This window comes from Bos indicus, chromosome 3 (genome assembly GCF_029378745.1).
Source record: "Bos indicus isolate NIAB-ARS_2022 breed Sahiwal x Tharparkar chromosome 3, NIAB-ARS_B.indTharparkar_mat_pri_1.0, whole genome shotgun sequence".
Lineage (NCBI taxonomy): Eukaryota > Metazoa > Chordata > Mammalia > Artiodactyla > Bovidae > Bos > Bos indicus.
This window is the reverse complement of record NC_091762.1, coordinates 27,144,952-27,163,561: the sequence shown is the minus strand read 5'-3', so window position 1 is coordinate 27,163,561 and position 18,610 is coordinate 27,144,952. Positions and strand designations below refer to the sequence as shown.

Sequence of the window (18,610 nt, the reverse complement as noted above, 5' to 3'; positions counted from 1 at the left end):
CGCCGGGCATGCAGGCTGCAGCTGCTAGGGAGGGCACCCTGAGCCCAGCAGTGAAAGCGTGGCTCTCCCAGCACTCATACCATGGCTGAGTTTGCTCATGAAAAGAGGTGCTGACCCTTGAAGGCCCCAGCACACCAGAGAAGCGAGTTCGGGCGTGGGTGCCGGGGGTGAGCTCTGCGTGGGCAATTGCGCACGCGCGAGAAGACCGGATGTGGGAGGGGCCTACCTTTCCCCCACCCTCAGGGCTGTTTCCCTTGTTGCAGGGGCGGGTCCCCTGAGGCCTGAGGAGGCGTTGGCAAGGTGTCCTCACCAGGTGAAAGCCCAGAACAAACACCGAACCTGGATCCCTCTGGCAGTGGGGCTGCAGAAGAGCTGGCTTTGGCCCATGGCGGCTGGGAGAAGGGTCTCAGTCAGGGATACCCCTTTAACCCCAGGCTTGTCACCCCAGGGCCGTGCGGAAGCTTGCCCTTGCCCTTCCCAGTGGGTGTGGAGAAACCCTCGCACGAGTCTCAGCCCCTCTGCAGCCCCAGCTTGAGAGAAGGCCTCTGTTCCCCATGGGATGAGGTTCCCTCTTGCTCTGCCCTGACTATAAGAGAAGAGGAAGTGCCCCAGTGGCATCGCCCATGAGACAAAAGACCTTGCCCAGCCTCACTGCTCATGTTTATTACAGTTACTGAAGGAGTCTAGGGCACTCTCCAAAACTCACTCACTGCTCGAAGGAGAGGCCAGAACTCCAACTCAGGCCGTGTGGCCGGAGCTCAGGTGGTGCGGAGACCACGGAGGGCTACTTCTGAGTTGGCCGCTCCGGAGAAGGACCACAGGCTGGCTTTAGAGCCTTGAGGGGTGAGGGGCACAAGGGGGAACCCAAGACAGCCAGATTCCAATGTTCCTTGAGCATCTGGGTGAGGTTCTTGGTCTTTTTCCAAAGAAATAATTTCTTTCTGGGAGAGAGAGAAAACAAAGCTCAAAAACCAGAGCCACAGAAATAGCCTGAGGCTGATCAGCCCTGACAGGCCAGTGGCTATGGTCTCCCAGGACAGCCTTGTCTGAAATAATACAGGAGCCGGTGCACCAGGCCCCGTTTGCAAAGTAGGTACCTTAGGCTCTGTCAGCCCAGATCCAGGAGTCAGACACTTCTTCAGATGCTGCTTCACAGGAGGGGAGGGAGGGAGGGAGAGGGGGAAAGAGAGAGAAAGAAAGAGAAAAAGAAAAGGGAAAGAAAGGAAGAAGGAAAGAAAGAAAAGAGCACAGAGAAGTGGAAAGGTGGGGCACCCAGCCAGGAGAAGAGGACTGGGCAACCAGAGTGCCTGGACCAGGTCTGGCTGGAGTTGGAGTAACTGCATTATGGGAAAGATTGAAAGGTTAATATGAAACCAGCTGATGCTGAAAAAGAACAATTAGGAAGGTTAAGGGGCTTCATATGAGGTTAATGGCTGCTGGAGGATAAAGTTTACAGCTTCCAGGAAAGAAGTCTGGCTCAGAGAAATCTTTTTCATTGATGGTTCTTGGTTGGGTTTTGCTGATATATTTTTTTCTTCTGGATAATTTAGAGAAGATGACCATTCATTCAAGTGAGATTCATTCTCTCCTTCCCTCCCCTCCCCTCCCCTTCTTCTCTCTTTCTGTTTGGCAATGTCTACTTATCTGCAGGTTTTGTAATGAGTTTTAGGGTCCCACCTGTACCATTTCCCCCCAGTGAGACTTGTGATGCTCAATAAGAATATTCTCTTCAGTGCTGGTTGTGTTATGGGGGTATTTCAGGCCAATAAGTGGTTTCACAGATCAATAGCTCAGCCCAGGAAAGATGTTCTGCAAGTGTGCTCAGTTGCTAAGTCGTGTCCGACTCTTTGCTACCCCATGGACTGTAGCCCACCAGCTTCCTCTATCCGTGGAATTTTCCAGGCAAGAATATTGGAGTGGGTTGCCATTTCCTCCTCCAGGGGATCTTCCCAACCCAGATATCAAACTCGTGTCTCCTGCATCTCCTGCATTGGCAGGCGGATTCTTTACCACTGTCCCACCTGGGAAGCCCCAGAGATGTTCTGAGGTAAAATGTCAAAGAGTTAACTCAAGTGTGGAGAACCAGCTAAGGAGACTGGGGCAGGGGGTTCCCAAGCTTCTGCAACCCAGCAGCAACTTGGTTTCCCCCAGAGAGCTTTTAACATAACAGACTCCCAGCTCCACCTGGACCAACTGAATTAGAACCTCTGTAGGAGCCCTTGGGAGTCTGTAAACAAAGTTCCCCAGGCAACCTCAAGACCAGGCAGTTTGGGAACCACTGGCCCAGGGGCACAAGGAAGAAAGGCAAGGGCTGGGGCCACTGGCCCTTTACAGCGTACTTGGTCATTTGTGTGACTTCCTAGGTCCCATCCCAGCTGTGGGTTTCTTGGAACAGACCCTTTGTTTTACTCATCTTTATAGTCCCTGCAGAAGGCTGACCACATCCAGTTTTCAAGTTCACATTTTCAGAAGCCTGGGTGGTAGAGACCCAACTTGCACAAGACCACAGGAGCCCTGAGATGGTAGGGCCCTTAGAGACCCTCCAGTGCAGTGGTTTGCATACTGTGCCCTGGGGTTCCACCGTGGAACCTCAGAGACCGCCAAGAGGAAAGAGCAAAAGCCCATGGAGGGGCTCTTCAGGCTCCCCTCCACCTCCCCCTCTTCAGCCTCTTCCCCTCGTACAGCTCTGTGTTACCTCTAAAGAGGAGCAGAATGTCACCTAAAATATGCCACTGGGACCTATAGGTCATTTTGAATTAGGATTTAAGAAACAGCCAGTGCAGAAAGACACCCTGACCCTCTTTTGTCCTCCTGAAAGCAGGAGACACATCTCCCATTGAAAGGACCCTCCTTGTACCAGGAGGAAGGAAGGCGTCCTTATCACCAGAGACAGGAAATTTGGGGCCCAGAAGGCAGTATAAACAAACCCGGTTAGCTCTTCACCATTTATCCCCTTGGCTTGTCAACTCTTCACAAATGTGTATTTCTTTATCTAAAAGGCCTAGAAGCTTCTTTTTCTGGTCATTCAGGTCTTCATTCTCCTGTGAAGACATTCATGTACATATAAAAAACTGATAAAATGCATATGTTTTTCTGTCATTGATCTGTATCTGGCAGTTTAATTTTCAGACCCAGCCAGGTTCCCTAAGATGGTGAAGGAAAACTTCCCCTCTCGGTGCTATTTTTTTTTTAAATAAAGACCCAGAATGGAAACAACCCAAGCACCTCCGAATGGGTGGATACATTTTATTTATTTTTTTAATTAATTTATTTATTCGTGGTTGTTGCTACGAGTGGGCTTTTTCTAGTTGCAAGAAGTGGGGGCTACTCACTAGTTGCGGTGCACAGGCTTCTCACTGTAGTGGCTTCTCTTGTTGCAGAGCTACGGCTCTAGGCGCACAGGCTTCAGCAGTTGCAGCACTCAGGCTCAGCAGTTGTGGCGCACAGGCTTAGTTGCTCTATGGCATGTGCCATCTTCCCAGACCAGGAATCAAACCTGCGTCCCTTGCATTGGTAGGATTCTTATCCACTGGAGCACGAGGGAAGTCCTCCCTATGCCATTGCAATCATCTATTTGGCTTTCCAGCTCCCACCCTCAGCAACCCCCAGTCCCAGTCCCTATCTATTTTCCATCCAGTGTCCAGAATAATTCTGTCTAAACATAATGCTGGTCAGGTTGCTCTTTCATTCAAGGGCCTACATTGGATTTCCATTTCACTCACCCACAATCTGAGGTCCCCACACATCCTTGCCTGGCTGCCCCTTGCTCATCTGCTCCAGCTACACTGTCCCCTTTGTGCGCTGAACATACAGACAGGGTCTAACCACACTGTTCCTTCTGCCTGAAACACTCTCCCCCCAGATGTCTGCCTCACTGCTTCCTCTTTTCCTGACCACCACATACCATAAATGGTGCCCCATCCCATCAACCTCCAGTCCCTTCCTTTGCTCTGCTGAGTGTCTCTTCTACCAGGACATAAGCTCCAGGAGGAAAGGGACTTTGTTTAGTTCATACTGTATCCCCAGCACCGACAACAGTGCCTGGCACATAGTTCGTTGTTGTTCAGTCGCTCAGTTGTGTCCAACTCTTTGCAACCCCATGAACTGCAGCATGCCAGGCTTCCTGTCCTTCACCATCTCCCAGAGTTCGCTCCAACTCATGTCCATTGAGTTGATGATGCCATCCAACGATCTCATCCTCTATCGTCCCCTTCTCCTCCTTACCTACAATCTTTCCCAGCATCAGGGTCTTTTCTAATGAGTCGGTTCTTTGCATCAGGTGGCCAACGTGCTGGAGCTTCAGCATCAGTCCTTCCAATGAATATTCAGGACTGATTTCCTTTAGGATTGACTGGTTTGATCTCATCGCTGTTCAAGGGACTTTCAAGAACCTTCTCCAGCACCACAGTTTCAAAGCATCAGTTCTTCGGCACTCAGCTTTCTTTATGGTCCAGGTGCTCCATTAAATACAGCTGTTTCCTGAAATAATCAGGTTGGTTTTCAGTCTAAAATCATTCTGTACCTTTTCTCCTTTATGCATGTCTATATTTTCTGAATTTTCTGCAGTCACTCTATATCACTTTTAGTCACAAAATGAGCAATAAATGAAGTCTTCTCCAGGACCATTATTTAGGGGACCCTCTGGGGTCTGACTGGTGCCAGGTCTGTCCTTGGAGCCATAAGGAGACTAGAAGGAACCACTGGCTTCTGCCAGTGAACTGGGAACTTAGTCGTGCCAGGTAACAGCATCTTGTCTTGGAGTTAGGAGAGCTGAGGAGGGGGGAGAGCAGGGAAAACATAACCAACAACGGCTGTGATACACGCCCCTCTCTGCTCTGCACAGTGCACACACAGACGCAAACACTTGAAGGCCCCAGCCTCCTAGGCCTGCCCCAGAGACAGCCCTGCTGCCCTGGCCCGAGGTTTCGCTGGCACCACCTGATTTCCTCCCTTGTCTCTTTTCTTTAGGGGCCCTCTCTGGGCCCGGTAGCTGCCGCCTCCGCTCCTTTGAGTGACTGAATCTAAAACAAAGGGGCAGCACTGTGGCCCTGGGGGCAGGTCTCAGGCCTGAGGGAGCCCCTCGTCTGGTCTCTGTGTCAGGGGCCCTGCCTCCCTAATGTGGGTGGCACTCCCAGGTCGTCCCATGACTCAGAGTTCCTGTTCACAGGAACTCAGCAGTTCCGGAAAACAGCACAGCTCACACGCTAGAGACGATTCAGGAAATGAAAGCCCCTTCACTTGGTCATTTTCTGGTGGAATCTTTTCTGATCTGCTTTCGTAAAGCTCATCCAAAATAGACGTCAGAAAAGAGAACTAGGAGGCCTCATTTCCTCTCCAGGCCCAGAACTTCCCTCATGAGAGTAACTCAAAGCCCCAGAACCTGGCTCCTGCATGTCTTCTTGTGAGGCACCAGCCAGGTCCCCCCACCTCCAGGGACAGAGCTGCTGTCTCCTGGGCTAAGACAAGCCCGGGACACTAAAGAGCCCAGCTCTGTCAACTTCTACAGAGGGCCAAGTGGTAAATACTTTAGTCTTTCTGAGACACCTACAGTCTGGTTTCTGTCGCCTCTGCTTTTCCCCCTCAAAACCATTCTTAGTTCTTAGAAATATAAAAACCATTCTTAGAAATATAAAAACCATTCTTAGAAATATAAAAACCATTCTTAGTTCACAGCCCTCACAAAATACAGACTGGGCAAGGTACAGCCCTTGAGCCAAATGCAGCCCCCCACCTGTTTTTGTGAAATGAGGTTCTATGGGAACATAGCCACACTGGTCTGCCATGTGGCTGCTTTCAGACTCTAATAGCAGAATCGGGCAGTTGCAACAGACTATAACTTTCCTGGTGAACTCAGTGGTAAAGAATCCTCCTGCCAATGCAGGAGATATGGGTTCAGTCTCTGGGTTGGGAAGATCCTCTGGAGAAGGAAATGGCAACCCGGTATTCTTGCCTGGAGAATCCCATGGACAGAGGAGCCTGGCAGGCTACAGTCCATAGGGTCACAAAGAGTCAAACACAGCTGAGCACACACGCACACAACGAGAAGGCGGACAAAGCCTGAAATAGTTACTATCTGACCTTTTATAGAAGACTTTGCCAAGACCTGCTTCAAAGTGCTAATTTAATGACTCGCAGGTATTCCAGCTTTTAAAGTACTTCACACACATTCCCACTTCTTACTGGAAACATTGAGATTAGTAATTGTTCCATTTTACAGATGAGGAAACCCAGGACTGGAAAGGTTAAGGCTTATCCAAGGTCGCACTGCTAATGGGGATTTTGGACCAGACAAAGCTGCTCTGGAAAGAGCAATCTCTGAAGCCTGGAGTCTACCTCTAGATCAGCTCCATCAGGGAAGGAGACGGTAAGCAGGTCCCCGGTACAGCCTCAGAGAGAGACACTGGGCATGGAAAGCAGCCGGGCTGACCTGCACAGGCACTTCTAAGAGTCTCGTGAAATGAGCAGGGACTTCCTGGTGGTCCAGTGGTTAAGAGTCGGCCTTACAATGCAGGGGACACAGGTTTGATCCCTGATCTGGGAACTAAGATCCCACTTGCCACGGAGCAACTAAGCCTGCAAATGCTGTGACTACTGAACCTCTGTGCTCCAGAGGCCCCGTGCACAACTAGAGAGCCCGTGCACTGCAAGGAAAGACCCTGAGTGCCACAATTAATTAAAAAGTCCTAAATGCAAGTCCATTTTGTGCAAGTCCTCGGCACAAAAAGTGCAGAGAATATCTTCAGAGGCTGTCTGTGCACAGGGTAGGCTACTGGCTGGCTGGCTGGCAGGAAAGCCACCCTTTCAAATCCACATTTGGCTTCTGTAAATAGTTAACAGGTAGTCATATCACTGTGAAGAGCAGGGAGCCACAGCAATCTTCTCACGGAGCTCTGGAGAGGGCCTTGCATCCCACAGGCTCCCAGGACTGCTATTTCCTGCAGAACCAAAGATGGCAATGCCATCACTGGTGTGAGAGAGACTCTCAGTGGACACTGGTGGTATTGCCACCCCTAAGAATCATTTCAGAAACACCCTCAGGTTCCTAGGAGCTCACTTCCTGGGCTGGGAGTGTAAAGGGCTGGTGTCATCTTGGAGTAGTCGTCCCAGTACACATACTCAGGTGAAACTAAATGATTGTTGTCCTACTCCAAACCCTCCCTGAGGAAGGCTGGTGTGTGCAGCTCTCACAATGCTGCCATTTCAAAGAACGAGTTAGGAGTGCTTCCTTCAAGCCTTTGTGACCTTTCCTGCGCCTTCGGAGTCTTATCCATGGGGTGTGTCTGACTCCTGAAAACAGTTAGCCTTTGTGAAGCTTTGTTTGCTTTTCCTTCAGTCCAGCTTTGCTCCAGGACCTGTTTCGTGTGTCTCATGAAGTTATTAGTTTTGGCTATTGCCATTGTTCGTGAGGTGTTTTATTTTTTTTTTAATTGGAATTAAACACCACAATTATAAATTAGGATCCCCAGTATTTCTAGAAAAGTCAGACAACACTGGTTCTAAGTGTTGAAGTCAGTGGGAAACTAGGAAGCTGGTGCCCCCTAGAAGGATTCTCCTGTTTGCCACAGTCCTCACTGCTCCCTATTACCTCTTAGACTCATGTGAGTACCGTGACCCTCTCCTGCAGAGCACTCATTCCTCAGGGATGGAATTCCACATGTATTGATTTAATATACTCCTTAGATGATGAGTTCAATGATGCCATCATGGAGATATTTTATTTTTCTATTTATTTTTAAATCCCTAGTGCCTAGGTGCCTAATTCACATTTGCTGAAGGAAAGTGGTGGCCAGAGGAAGAGGGAAGGGAAGAATTACTAATGACTTTCTGCAGTTGAAACAGAGAGAACTTAAATGACTTGCTCAGATTCACAGAGCTAGCTAGTGACACAGCAGAAAGTTGGACCCAAATTTCGAAGGCACATTTCTACTCCACTTTATCATTCTCTGTTCTGGGGGCTCTGCGGGCCTCTGCGGGCCTCTTTGGACTGTGATGAGAAAATTGCACCCTGAAAATTGTTATGGCTTTGGAGGCATGCCCGGCCTGGCTCCTGACAGAGCTGGTGTAATGGAACTGGGCTGCAGCTGGCTCCCTCTGTCACATGCAGGGGCAGTGCAGCCCTCTGGGCCCCCTCCAGGTGGGCTCCTGGGGCACCATGGCCACACTTAGTGGACATGTAAGACCCAGGATAATCAATCTGTTGGAAGAAGAAATGTGACCATCTGCCACATTCTTGGGATTCCCAGGTGACTCAGTGGTAAAGAATCTGCCTGCAATTTAGGAGACCCAGGTTTGATCCCTGGGTCAGGAAGATACCCTGGCGAAGGAAATGGCAACCCACTTCAGTATTCTTACCTGGAGACTCCCATGGACAGGGGAGCCTGCCGGGCTACTGTCTGTGGGGTTGCAAAGAGTAGGAGATGAATGAGTACACACAGTATTAGGTTGATTTTGACATAAGACCTGTCAAAAGCATGTTATTCTCCATTTACAGATGAAGAAATAGGTCCAGAGACTGAGTTTCCAAAAGTCACACAGCCAGTCAGTGTAAGAACAGGTTTTTAGACTTGATGTGTGAAATTCCTGAGCAAATTGTTACACCATGATGCATGACAGCCTTGAAAAAGGACAGACCTGATTCATGACCAGAATATAAGAAATTAACATCAAAAGAGTAAGGAGAGAGCAGGGCTTAGGACCCAAGGAGGAAGGGCCAGTTGGAGGTCGGGAAGCAGAGGCTGCAGTAGTGAGGGAGGAACTGGGGGTGGGCAGAGAAGGACAGCGATGATGAGCCTGGAGTTTAACGCACCGTCCTCTTTCTCCTGGCTATGCCCTGCTTTTGCCCCTCAGTGCGTGCGTGCTCAGTCGCTTCAGCTGTGTTTGACTCTTTGCGAACTCCTGGACTGGGCCCACAAGGTTCCTCTGTCCATGGGATTCTCCAGGCAAGAATACTGGAGTGGGTTGCCATGCCTTCCTCCAGGGGATCTTCCCAAGCCAGGGATCAGACTCGTGTCTCTTGCAGCTCCTGTGTTGCAGGTGGATTCTTTACCGCTGAGCCACCAAGGAAGCCCCTCACACCTCAGATTTCTGAGCAAAAATATGTTTTTATCTCTGATAAAAAATATGTTTTATCTCTATGGACACATAATTTCTCAGCAATCAGATGTCCTAGATCTGGAAGAAGAAAGTGGTGGTCCAGCGGCTTGGCTGTCCAGTTCAAAGGAAAATGCAGGGATGCACTCCTGTCCTTAGTGTTGAGTCTCTGACCTCTGCTTCAGAGAAAGGGGCTCAGGGTGGGAAGGGAGGAGAAACCAGTGTGTCCCAGGGAGGCGAGGCTCAGGAGCTCAGGCTTCCCACTGGGTGACTTCAGGCTCTTGTTCTGAAATTCAGTTTCCTCCCTCTAGAGGGAGGGGTTAGGTGGGATGGCCTCTTATACTCTGTGGTTTCATGCTTCTCCAGCCCAGGCCTGGGGTGCAGGCCAGTGAGATAAGAACAAACACAATGGTGATCAAGAGTTATCCAAGACATTGTTTAACAGATGAGCCCAGAGCCTTTGAACGGCCGAAGATGGTGTTTGAAACTTATCTCACCGGCATGTACTTTGAACCTGGAGAGTTTCTTGTTGTCCATGAGAAAAACGATTGGAGATGTGAATAGTCTGTGGGTGCTGTGTTATCTTAATGGCGAAGGTCTGAGTGTCAGGCCCAGGTTCAAAAGATCAAGTCTTGGGTAGACGGCTGACCCTCTTTGAGCCCCAGACGCCTTGTTTTTGGAAGGTGCACACCTCACAGGGTGGCCAAAGGGTTAGATGAGTTTCCATAGAGGGAGCATCTAGCACGGGACCTGGTAGAATTCCTACAAATCATCTGCCCTCCTTCCCCTCGCCTCTTCCCACTGGAGACGACTTAGCACGCACGCACACTCCACTACCATACAGAAGAAGACTGATGGTCAGAAAGGGCTTCAGCGCGTAAACAGAATTGAGATCTGAATGTTCGTCTGCTGGGTTCAACCCCAAAGCGTCTTCTCCTCCCACCTTCAATCATTTCCAGCATCAGGGTCTTTAACAGAGTCAGTTCTTCGCATCAGATGGCCAAAGTATTGGAGTTTCAGCTTTAGCATCAGTCCTTCCAATGAATACTCAGGATTGATTTCCTTTAGGTTGGACCAGTTGGATCTCCTTGCAGTCCAAGGGACTCTCAAGAGTCTTCTCCAACACCATAGTTCAAAAGCATCAGTTCTTCGGTACTCAGCTTTCTTTATGGACCAACTCTCACATCCATACATGACCACTGGAAAAACCATAGCTTTGACTAGACAGACCTTTGCTGGCAAAATAATGTCTCTGCTTTTTAATATGCTGTCTAGGTTGGTCATAGCTTTTCTTCCTATGGTTCGTCAAGGCTTTTTTAGTATTGTCACTCCAGCTCCTCATAAACATTACTATTTACATAGGGTCTTGATGTTCACAGTGATTTCTCTTAACCACTGTGATGTGGGGGGAGAGTAGTATTAATATTATCATTATTTTTCAGGTAGGACTAGGCTCAGGATGTCCCCTGACTTGCTGGAGGCCATGGCCCCCTCATCCACCTCTGAGAATCCTTCTCTGCATCTTCCCAGCATGGCTCCTCTGCCCTTTCATTCTTTAGCCCTAAGGCCTAAGGGGTTCTTGTCACCCAAAGGTAGAGTTGAGGGGAGGACCTACAATCAGAGCACTGGTGAGTTCAGTGGTAACAAGACTGCTCTTTCTTTCCAGGGATTGAGTCATTAATAGTTCCTTAAATATGCCCCGGAGAAGGCAATGGCACCCCACTCCAGTACTCTTGCCTGGAAAATCCCATGGATGGAGGAGCCTGGTAGGCTGCAGTCCATGGGGTCGCTGAGGGTCGGACACGACTGAGCGACTTCACTTTCACTTTTCACTATCATGCATTGGAGAAGGAAATGGCAACCCACTCCGGTGTTCTTGCCTGGAGAATCCCAGGGACGGGGGAGCCTGGTGGGCTGCCATCTATGGGGTCGCACAGAGTCGGACATGACTGAAGCAACTTAGCATAGCATAAATATGCCCATCCTGCAACTTAGAGTGACATTCAGTCTGCCAGTGATTACTGCTGCTGTGGGTGTGGTATGAGAGGGTGAATGAGTCACTTCACCCAGAGGCGCTCTCATCTGGGGCAGTGTTCTGTGGGGCTCACCAGCCCCTCCTGCCTGCCCCAGCCAGCCAAAGGGCTGATATCTCTCACTCTGACCACAGCAGTTCCTCAGGAAACTACCCCACCAGGCTGCAGCTTTCTGACTTTGCTCCACTTTGTAACCCCTTCCCGGCCCAGCTTGGAATCCAAAGGGTAGGCCCAAGCCTCGAGATTCTGGCCTTGTCCACACCATTTGCTCCTAGATAATTCTCAGGCCCCATCATCTATCAGCTAAGGTCTTGGGGTCAGGCAGACCTGGGTTCAAATCTTGGTTCTACCACTTACTGGCAATGCAAATTCAACCCTGTTGCTACACTTCTACAAATCACTGCTTTCCCATCTGTGTAATGGGAATAAAAGCACTGCCTTACCTCCAAGTGAGGGGCGAGATGTAGCAGGCAATGTACTTAGCACGGTGACTGGCTTGTAGCAGATGTTCAGTGAATTTCTGTGTGTGTGTGTGTGTGTGTGTGACGGTATGTCTCTCCTGAGCACCCAACTCCCCTCTACTGTGGTTCTGTTTTGCTTTTGTTTTTGACCACATATCAGTGTGAGTACCACAGGGCTAACCATTTGTATCTTCCCAAGCATCCTGATTTCACCCCTCCTTTTTCCTTTGGCTCTAACCTCTTCTATACCATTTTATTTTTCATAGCTTTTTGCAACTTTCATGTCCTCTGTCCATTTTTAACATTTTATAATAACAACATACCATAGCAATATAACATTTTTCAGTCTTATCCAACAGAACAGGGAGTGGAAACTGATGGACTAGCTGCAAAACATTAATTGAAGCAATGAATTATTTTCTTTAAAAAATGAATAAAAATTTGCAAAAGAGTAAAAACAGGCAATTCACAGAAGAGCAAGTGCAGATGCTCAAAAAAATATGAAAAACTGTCAGACTCTAGTAATCAGGGAAATGCAAATGTAAATAGCATTGAGCTGCTTCTTTACTTCTAACAGAATGATCACAGTTTTAAAAGACTGATAATACTGGGTTGGCCAAAAAATTTGTTTGGGTTTTCCCATACCGTCTTATAGAAAGAAACCCCCGTATGAACTTTTTGGCCAACAGAATACCTATTGTTGGTAGGAATGCAGGGATAAAGGTTACTTTAATCATTGCTCTTGGATTCCACAGCTTTTGCAAATCACCCTGGCACCATCCATTAAAATTAAAAATACATAACATATACCTTTTGCCTAGCAGTTCCTGAAAATCTACCCCATAGAAATAAAAATATCAGAATGTATGGCTATGTGCATAAGGATGTAGAATTAACCTTTTATCATGGAAAACAAGCAAAACCTAGAAACAGAGAAAATGCCCTTCAAAAGGGGTATTGTTGAATACATTATAACATGCCAGGGAATATTCTGCAGCCATTAAAAAGAATAAATTGGAGCTATGTCCCGTGACTCACAGGGATTGCCATGAATAATTGATGAGAAAAAGCAAAGTGCAGGAAATTGGTTATAAAATTTTAAAGATGAAATAATGCTACTGTCCCTCTCCCACCCTCCCTACCCCAGGTCCCCACTGTGCAAATGAGCCAATACACATGAGCATGGAGAAGAACATGGCAGTATCCTGACCCAGTGGTCACTACGGTTTTGGGGGGAGGATAGTTGTGTGGCAGGATAGAGATGGGAGAAAGGAAGGGAGAACCCAATCTGAAGAAAAAAGAAAAGGCAAAAAGACGGCATTGAAATTTATGTGTGGTATGTATATATATATTTAATAGGGGCTTCCCTGGTGGCTCAGATGGTAAAGAATCTGCCTGCAATGCAAGAGACCTGGATTTGATCCCTGGCTCGAGAAGATACCCTGGAGAAGGGATGGCTACCCACTCCAGTATTACTGCCTACAGAAGTCCATGGACAGAAGAGCCTGGCGGGCTATAGTACATGGGGTCCCAAAGAGTTGGACACAACTGAGCGACTAAGCACAGCACAGCACATAATGTATAAATTTATGTATTAATGTAAAAATATCTGTGTAAGTAGATGTAAGAAGAAAATTTTAAGTTATATGTACAAACCTTATATATTTTTGTTAACCTAAAGCAACCAAATGTACATTTCCTTCACCAATGGTTTCACAGACAGCCAAGATCTTTTCACTGAGAATAAGCCTGTTTTGCAGGGGGTTTAGCCCTATTCTGCCTTATGTACAAAAATCACACATTTAATGCTTTGTCCTATAGTTTCTAATTTCCGTTTCTATAGACTGCAGTGAGAACCTAGACACTTGGAAAATAAGTTTGTACAGGAATTTTTTAGATATTATGCTTCCCCTCAATCTATTCAGTTGTCTTGCCTACACGCAATTCAACAATAAACTTATTTTAGGATCTCACCTTTACTGTTTTTCCAAAACTGTCGCCTGGGTTCTTACAGAAACAATGACTCTCTTTCTCTTCTATTCACATTTCCTCAGTTTATGTGACATTTGTTAAGGTACAACGGCATAAAACAGACGTGGGAACAAATATATCTCTCTGTAGTTGACATTCACGTCAACAGGTAGACGCCATTGTATTGGCCTCCTGGAAGGTGTGGGCACCCTCTGGTGGCACATTCAATTTGCACCCCCACGTGGGAGCAGCAGACGTGGGAACAAATATATCTCTCTGTAGGTGACATTCACATCAACAGGTAGACGCCATTGTATGGCCTCCTGGAAGGTGTGGGCACCCTCTGGTGCCACATTCAATGTGCACCCCCACGTGGGAGCAGCACTCAGTGTGTTTCACTGAGAGAAGGCACAGGGCCACGGATCCTGGCCAGAAAGTTACCAGAAGTAGAACTTCATTGGAAACCCTTCAGTGCTGTGAATTGGTAATCCCTGCTGGGTCACATCCAGCTCTCTGATCATCACTCTGTCGATTATCCTATGATTAAACGTCTAAGGTTGCATGTGGCTGTGCGAGTCATGGAGGTTTGCAGCCTTCTTCCTGCAATGCATCCTGGAATGTTTTTGTTAATATGGCAAAACATCTGGGTCAAGTGGCCTGTCTGGGGTGGGCAGACCTCATGCTTACAATCTTGTCTTGGGACAGGTGATGCAGGGCTGAGACAGGACTCTGGCCCACCTTCAAATCCCCTGACTGCCTGTGTAACTTTGGGATTATTATTTAATAATATATTATTAAATTGATATTATTTAATTATTAATTAATTAATACCACTTAATTATTAAATGTGATATTAATTAATTAATTGAATAATTAATATTATTTAATTATTAAATGTGATATTATTTAATTCACAGAGGCTCACATGAGATGAATGTTTTTAAAAGTATGTGCAGAAGGATAAGATCATCTGGATTATTTTCATCTGTGTACGCCCTATATGATGTTATCACTCACCTAGAGCCAGACATCCTGGAATGTGAAGTCAAGTGGGCCTTAGGAAGCATCACTACAAACAAAGCTAGTGGAGGTGATGGAATTCCATTTGAGCTATTTCAAATCCTGAAAGATGATGTTGTGAAAGTGCTGTACACAATATGCCAGCAAATTTGGAAAACTCAACAGTGGCCAAAGGACTGGAAAAGGTCAGTTTTCATTCCAATCCCAAAGAAAGGCAATGCCAAAGAATGCTCAAACTACCACACAGTTGCATTCATCTCACACGCTAGTAAAGTAATGTTCAAAATTCTCCAAGCCAGGCTTCAGCAATACGTGAACTGTGAACTACCAGATGTTCAAGCTGGATTTAGAAAAGACAGAGGAACCAGAGGTCAAATTACCAACATCCGTTGGATCATTGAGAAAGCAAGAGAGTTCCAGAAAAACATCTACTTCTGCTTTATTGACTATGCCAAAGCCTTTGACTATGTGGATCACAATGAACTGTGGAAAATTCTTCAAGAAATGGGAATACCAGACCACCTGATCTGCCTCCTGAGACATCTGTATGCAGGTCAAGAAGCAACAGTTAGAACCAGACATGAAACAATAGACTGGTTCTAAATCGAGAAAGGAGTACATCAAGGCTGTATATTGTCACCCTGCTTATTTAACTTATATGCAGGGTACATCATGAGAAATGCTGGGCTGGATGAAGCACAAGCTGGAATCAAGATTGCCAGGAAAAATATCAATAACCTCAGATATGCAGATGATACCACCCTTATGGCAGAAAGCGAAGAAGAACTAAAGAGCCCCTTGATGAAAGTGGAAGAGGAGAGTGAAAAAGTTGGCTTAAAGCTGAACATTCAGAAAACGAAGATCATGGCATCTGGTCCCATCACTTCATGGCAAATAGATGGGGAAACAATGGACACAGCGTCAGACTTTATTTTTCTGGGCTCCAAAATCACTGCAGATGGTGACTGCAGCCATGAAATTAAAAGATGTTTGCTCCTTGGAAGAAAAGCCATGACCAAGCTAGATAGCATATTAAAAAGCAGAGACATTACTTTGCCAGCAAAAGTCCATCTAGTCAAAGCTTTGGTTTTTCAAGTAGCCATGTATGGATGTGAGAATTGGTCCATAAAGAAAGCTGAGCACTGAAGAATTGATGTTTTTGAACTGTGGTGTTGGAGAAGACTCTTGAGAGTCCCTTGGACTGCAAGGAGATCCAACCAGTCCATCCTAAAGGAAATCAGTCCTGAATTTTTTTTTAAACTTTTATTCTTTGGTGTTCATTATTATTTTTTTTAATTTTTTATATTAATTGGAAGCTAATTACTTTAGAGTGTTGTGGTGGTTTTTGCCATACAGTCACATGAATCAGCCATGGGTGTACATGTGTTCCCCATCGTGACCCTCCCTCCCACCTCCCTCCCCATCCCATCCCTCAGGGTCATCCCAGTGCACCAGCCCTGAGCACCCTGCCTCATGCATCAAACCTGGACTGGCGATCTATTTCACATATGATAATACATGTTTCAGCGCTATTCTCTCAAATCATACCACCCTTGCCTTCTCCCACAGAGTCCAAAAGTCTGTTCTTTACATCTGTGTCTCTTTTGCTGTCTCGCATATAGGGTCATTGTTACCATCTTTCTAAATTCCATATATATGCATTAATGTACTTCATTGGTGTTTTTCTTTCTGACTTACTTCACTCTGTATAATAGGCTCCAGTTTCATCCACCTCATTAGAACTGATTCAAATGCATTATTTTTAATAGCTGAGAAGTATCCCATTGTGTATATGTACCACAGCTTTCTTATCCATTCGTCTGCTGATGCACATCTAGGTTGCTTCCATGTCCTGGCTTTTGTCAACAGTGCTGCGATGAACATTGGAGTACACGTGTCTCTTTCAATTCTGGTTTCCTTGGTGTGTATGCCCAGCAGTACTCCGGAATATTCATTGGAAGGACAGATGCTGAAGCTGAAACTCCAATACTTTGGCCACCTAATGCAAAGAACTGACTCATTGGAAAAGACCCTGATGCTGGGAAAGATTGAAGGAAGGAGGAGAAGGGGATAACAGAGGATGAGATGGTTGAATGGCATCACTGACTCGATGGGCATGAGTTTGAGTAAGCTCCTGGAGTTGGTGATGGACAGAGAAGCCTGGCATACTGCAGTCCATGGGGTCGCAAAGAGTCAGATACAACTGAGCGACTGAACTGAACTCAACTGTACTGAACTGAACACCCTATATGTTTTTTGTAACAACAGGATGGCATGAGGGACTCCATCCCTACAACAAGCAGCAAGGTTTGCAACAAGGAGCCTACCCTTTGGAGGCAGATAGAGGGGATCTGGAAACACTTTCCCCAGAATTTCACTGTACCTCCTGGTGCAAGTCACTTTATCTCTCTGAGCATTAGCTTTGTCATCTGAGAAGTGGAGAACAAGAATCAGAAAATCACATCTAGCTTGAGCAGTGATGGTGGTGGTGGTGCTTTAATCGCTAAGTCATGTCCAACTCTTGCGACCCCATAGACTGTAGCCTGCCAGGCTCCTCTATCCATGGGATTCTCCAGGCAAGAATACTGGAGTGGGTTGCTATTTCCTTCTCCAGGGTTTCTTTCTGACCCGGGTCTCCTGCATTGCAGACAGACTCTTTACCAACTGAGCTACGAGGGAAGCCCAACATTGAAGAGAAACCACCTATGGTGAGAATTAGAGATTAGGCTCCCAAGATGTCTGGAACACAGGAGAGGCCAGATAGATGTCATTCTTGTGGACATAGTCCATAAGCTAAGATCTAAAAGAAACTTCACGTCTTTTAGTTTCTATAACTCAAGTCATTTCTCTTGAGTTGTCGTTTTGTTGGTAGAAAACGTCAACCCCAGCCCTTCTGGGGAGCACCCCCACTCCGGCTCTGTGGACTGTGACTTTATGTTGAATGACCTGAGGGTTGAGCATGCTTGACCTTGATCTTTTACCCACACAGGTTGGGCTGGACCTCCTTTGCCCTGTCCATCTGACCTGTGGCTCTCTATTGCTTATAGGACACAGTTAGCGTGTGCAATTATCCTTGTGGCTTGGTACACAGAGCCAGGAACCAAATGAGTGCAAGACAATAGGGAAGAGTAGGGCCTGTGGATAAAGCCATGCCTGTCTAAAAACATCAAACTCCGAAACAAATGGTTAACACCGTGAGGGCCAAACAAAACAAATGGGCCTCTCCACTCCTCTGTAGTCACAGCGGGCCTTCCCTCACCTCGGCCTCAGCTGGGAATACTCATTCCCAGGGATCAGTTTTTCAACTTGTCCAAGCTCTACAAGCAAGGCCTTTCCTCCCATTTCTGGCGCTCCCTATCCCTTCCTTGTTGTATTTTCCTCTATAGCCCTTACTGCTGTACCCTCCTTATTTATCCTGTTTAGTGTCTATTCCCCTCCATTAGAATGCAGGCCCATGAAGGCAGGTTTTCATTTCTTTTGTTTATTGTTATATCCCAAGTGCCCAGAACAGTACCTGGCACATAGTAGGCACTCAATAAATGTGTTGAATGAAATAAAATGGATGGATTTTTGAATGGATGGACATATGGATGACTGAGTGAATTCACTGTTGAATAGTTGAATTGGTTTCCTCTCTCCCCTTCCTATGATACTTGTGCTTTCAGAAGGTTCTCATCTGGGCTGCAACTAGGTTGAGGTCAGCAAGGCACTCATTTTGGGTACAAAACTTAACAGAGAACCAAAAAAGCTCAGCAATTAAATAAGGATATTTAATGCAATCATTTGAAAAATTAAAATTAATGCCAAAAACTCTGTGATGAGCAAAATCTCAAATTTTTAAATGAAGACATGATCTGAAAGAAACTGCAGTGAGCTAAACTGAAAATTATTTAAGATTGTCACTTGATCAAGAGGAATTCTCAAACATGGCAATGTTCTGAATTGAAAATAAAGTAAGCAAAGAGGCAGGATTTGAAAGTTTTATGAGTTTCTTTCATTAAAGCCAGGAAAGTAACAGTCTAATTCTGGGGTTGG

General features: G+C 46.6%; 1 protein-coding gene across 2 annotated transcripts in view; it reads right to left on the bottom strand.

Moving 5' to 3' along the window:
* Nucleotides 1-3,232: 3,232 nt before the first annotated feature.
* Nucleotides 3,233-18,610, bottom strand: part of CD58 (CD58 molecule) — a 63,523-nt gene continuing 48,145 nt past the window's right edge. For both annotated transcript variants that reach the window (XM_070785853.1, XM_070785855.1), the window contains exon 6: nucleotides 3,233-4,479. The gene's annotated coding sequence lies outside the window, so the exon portion shown is untranslated. The remainder of the gene's footprint in view (nucleotides 4,480-18,610) is intronic.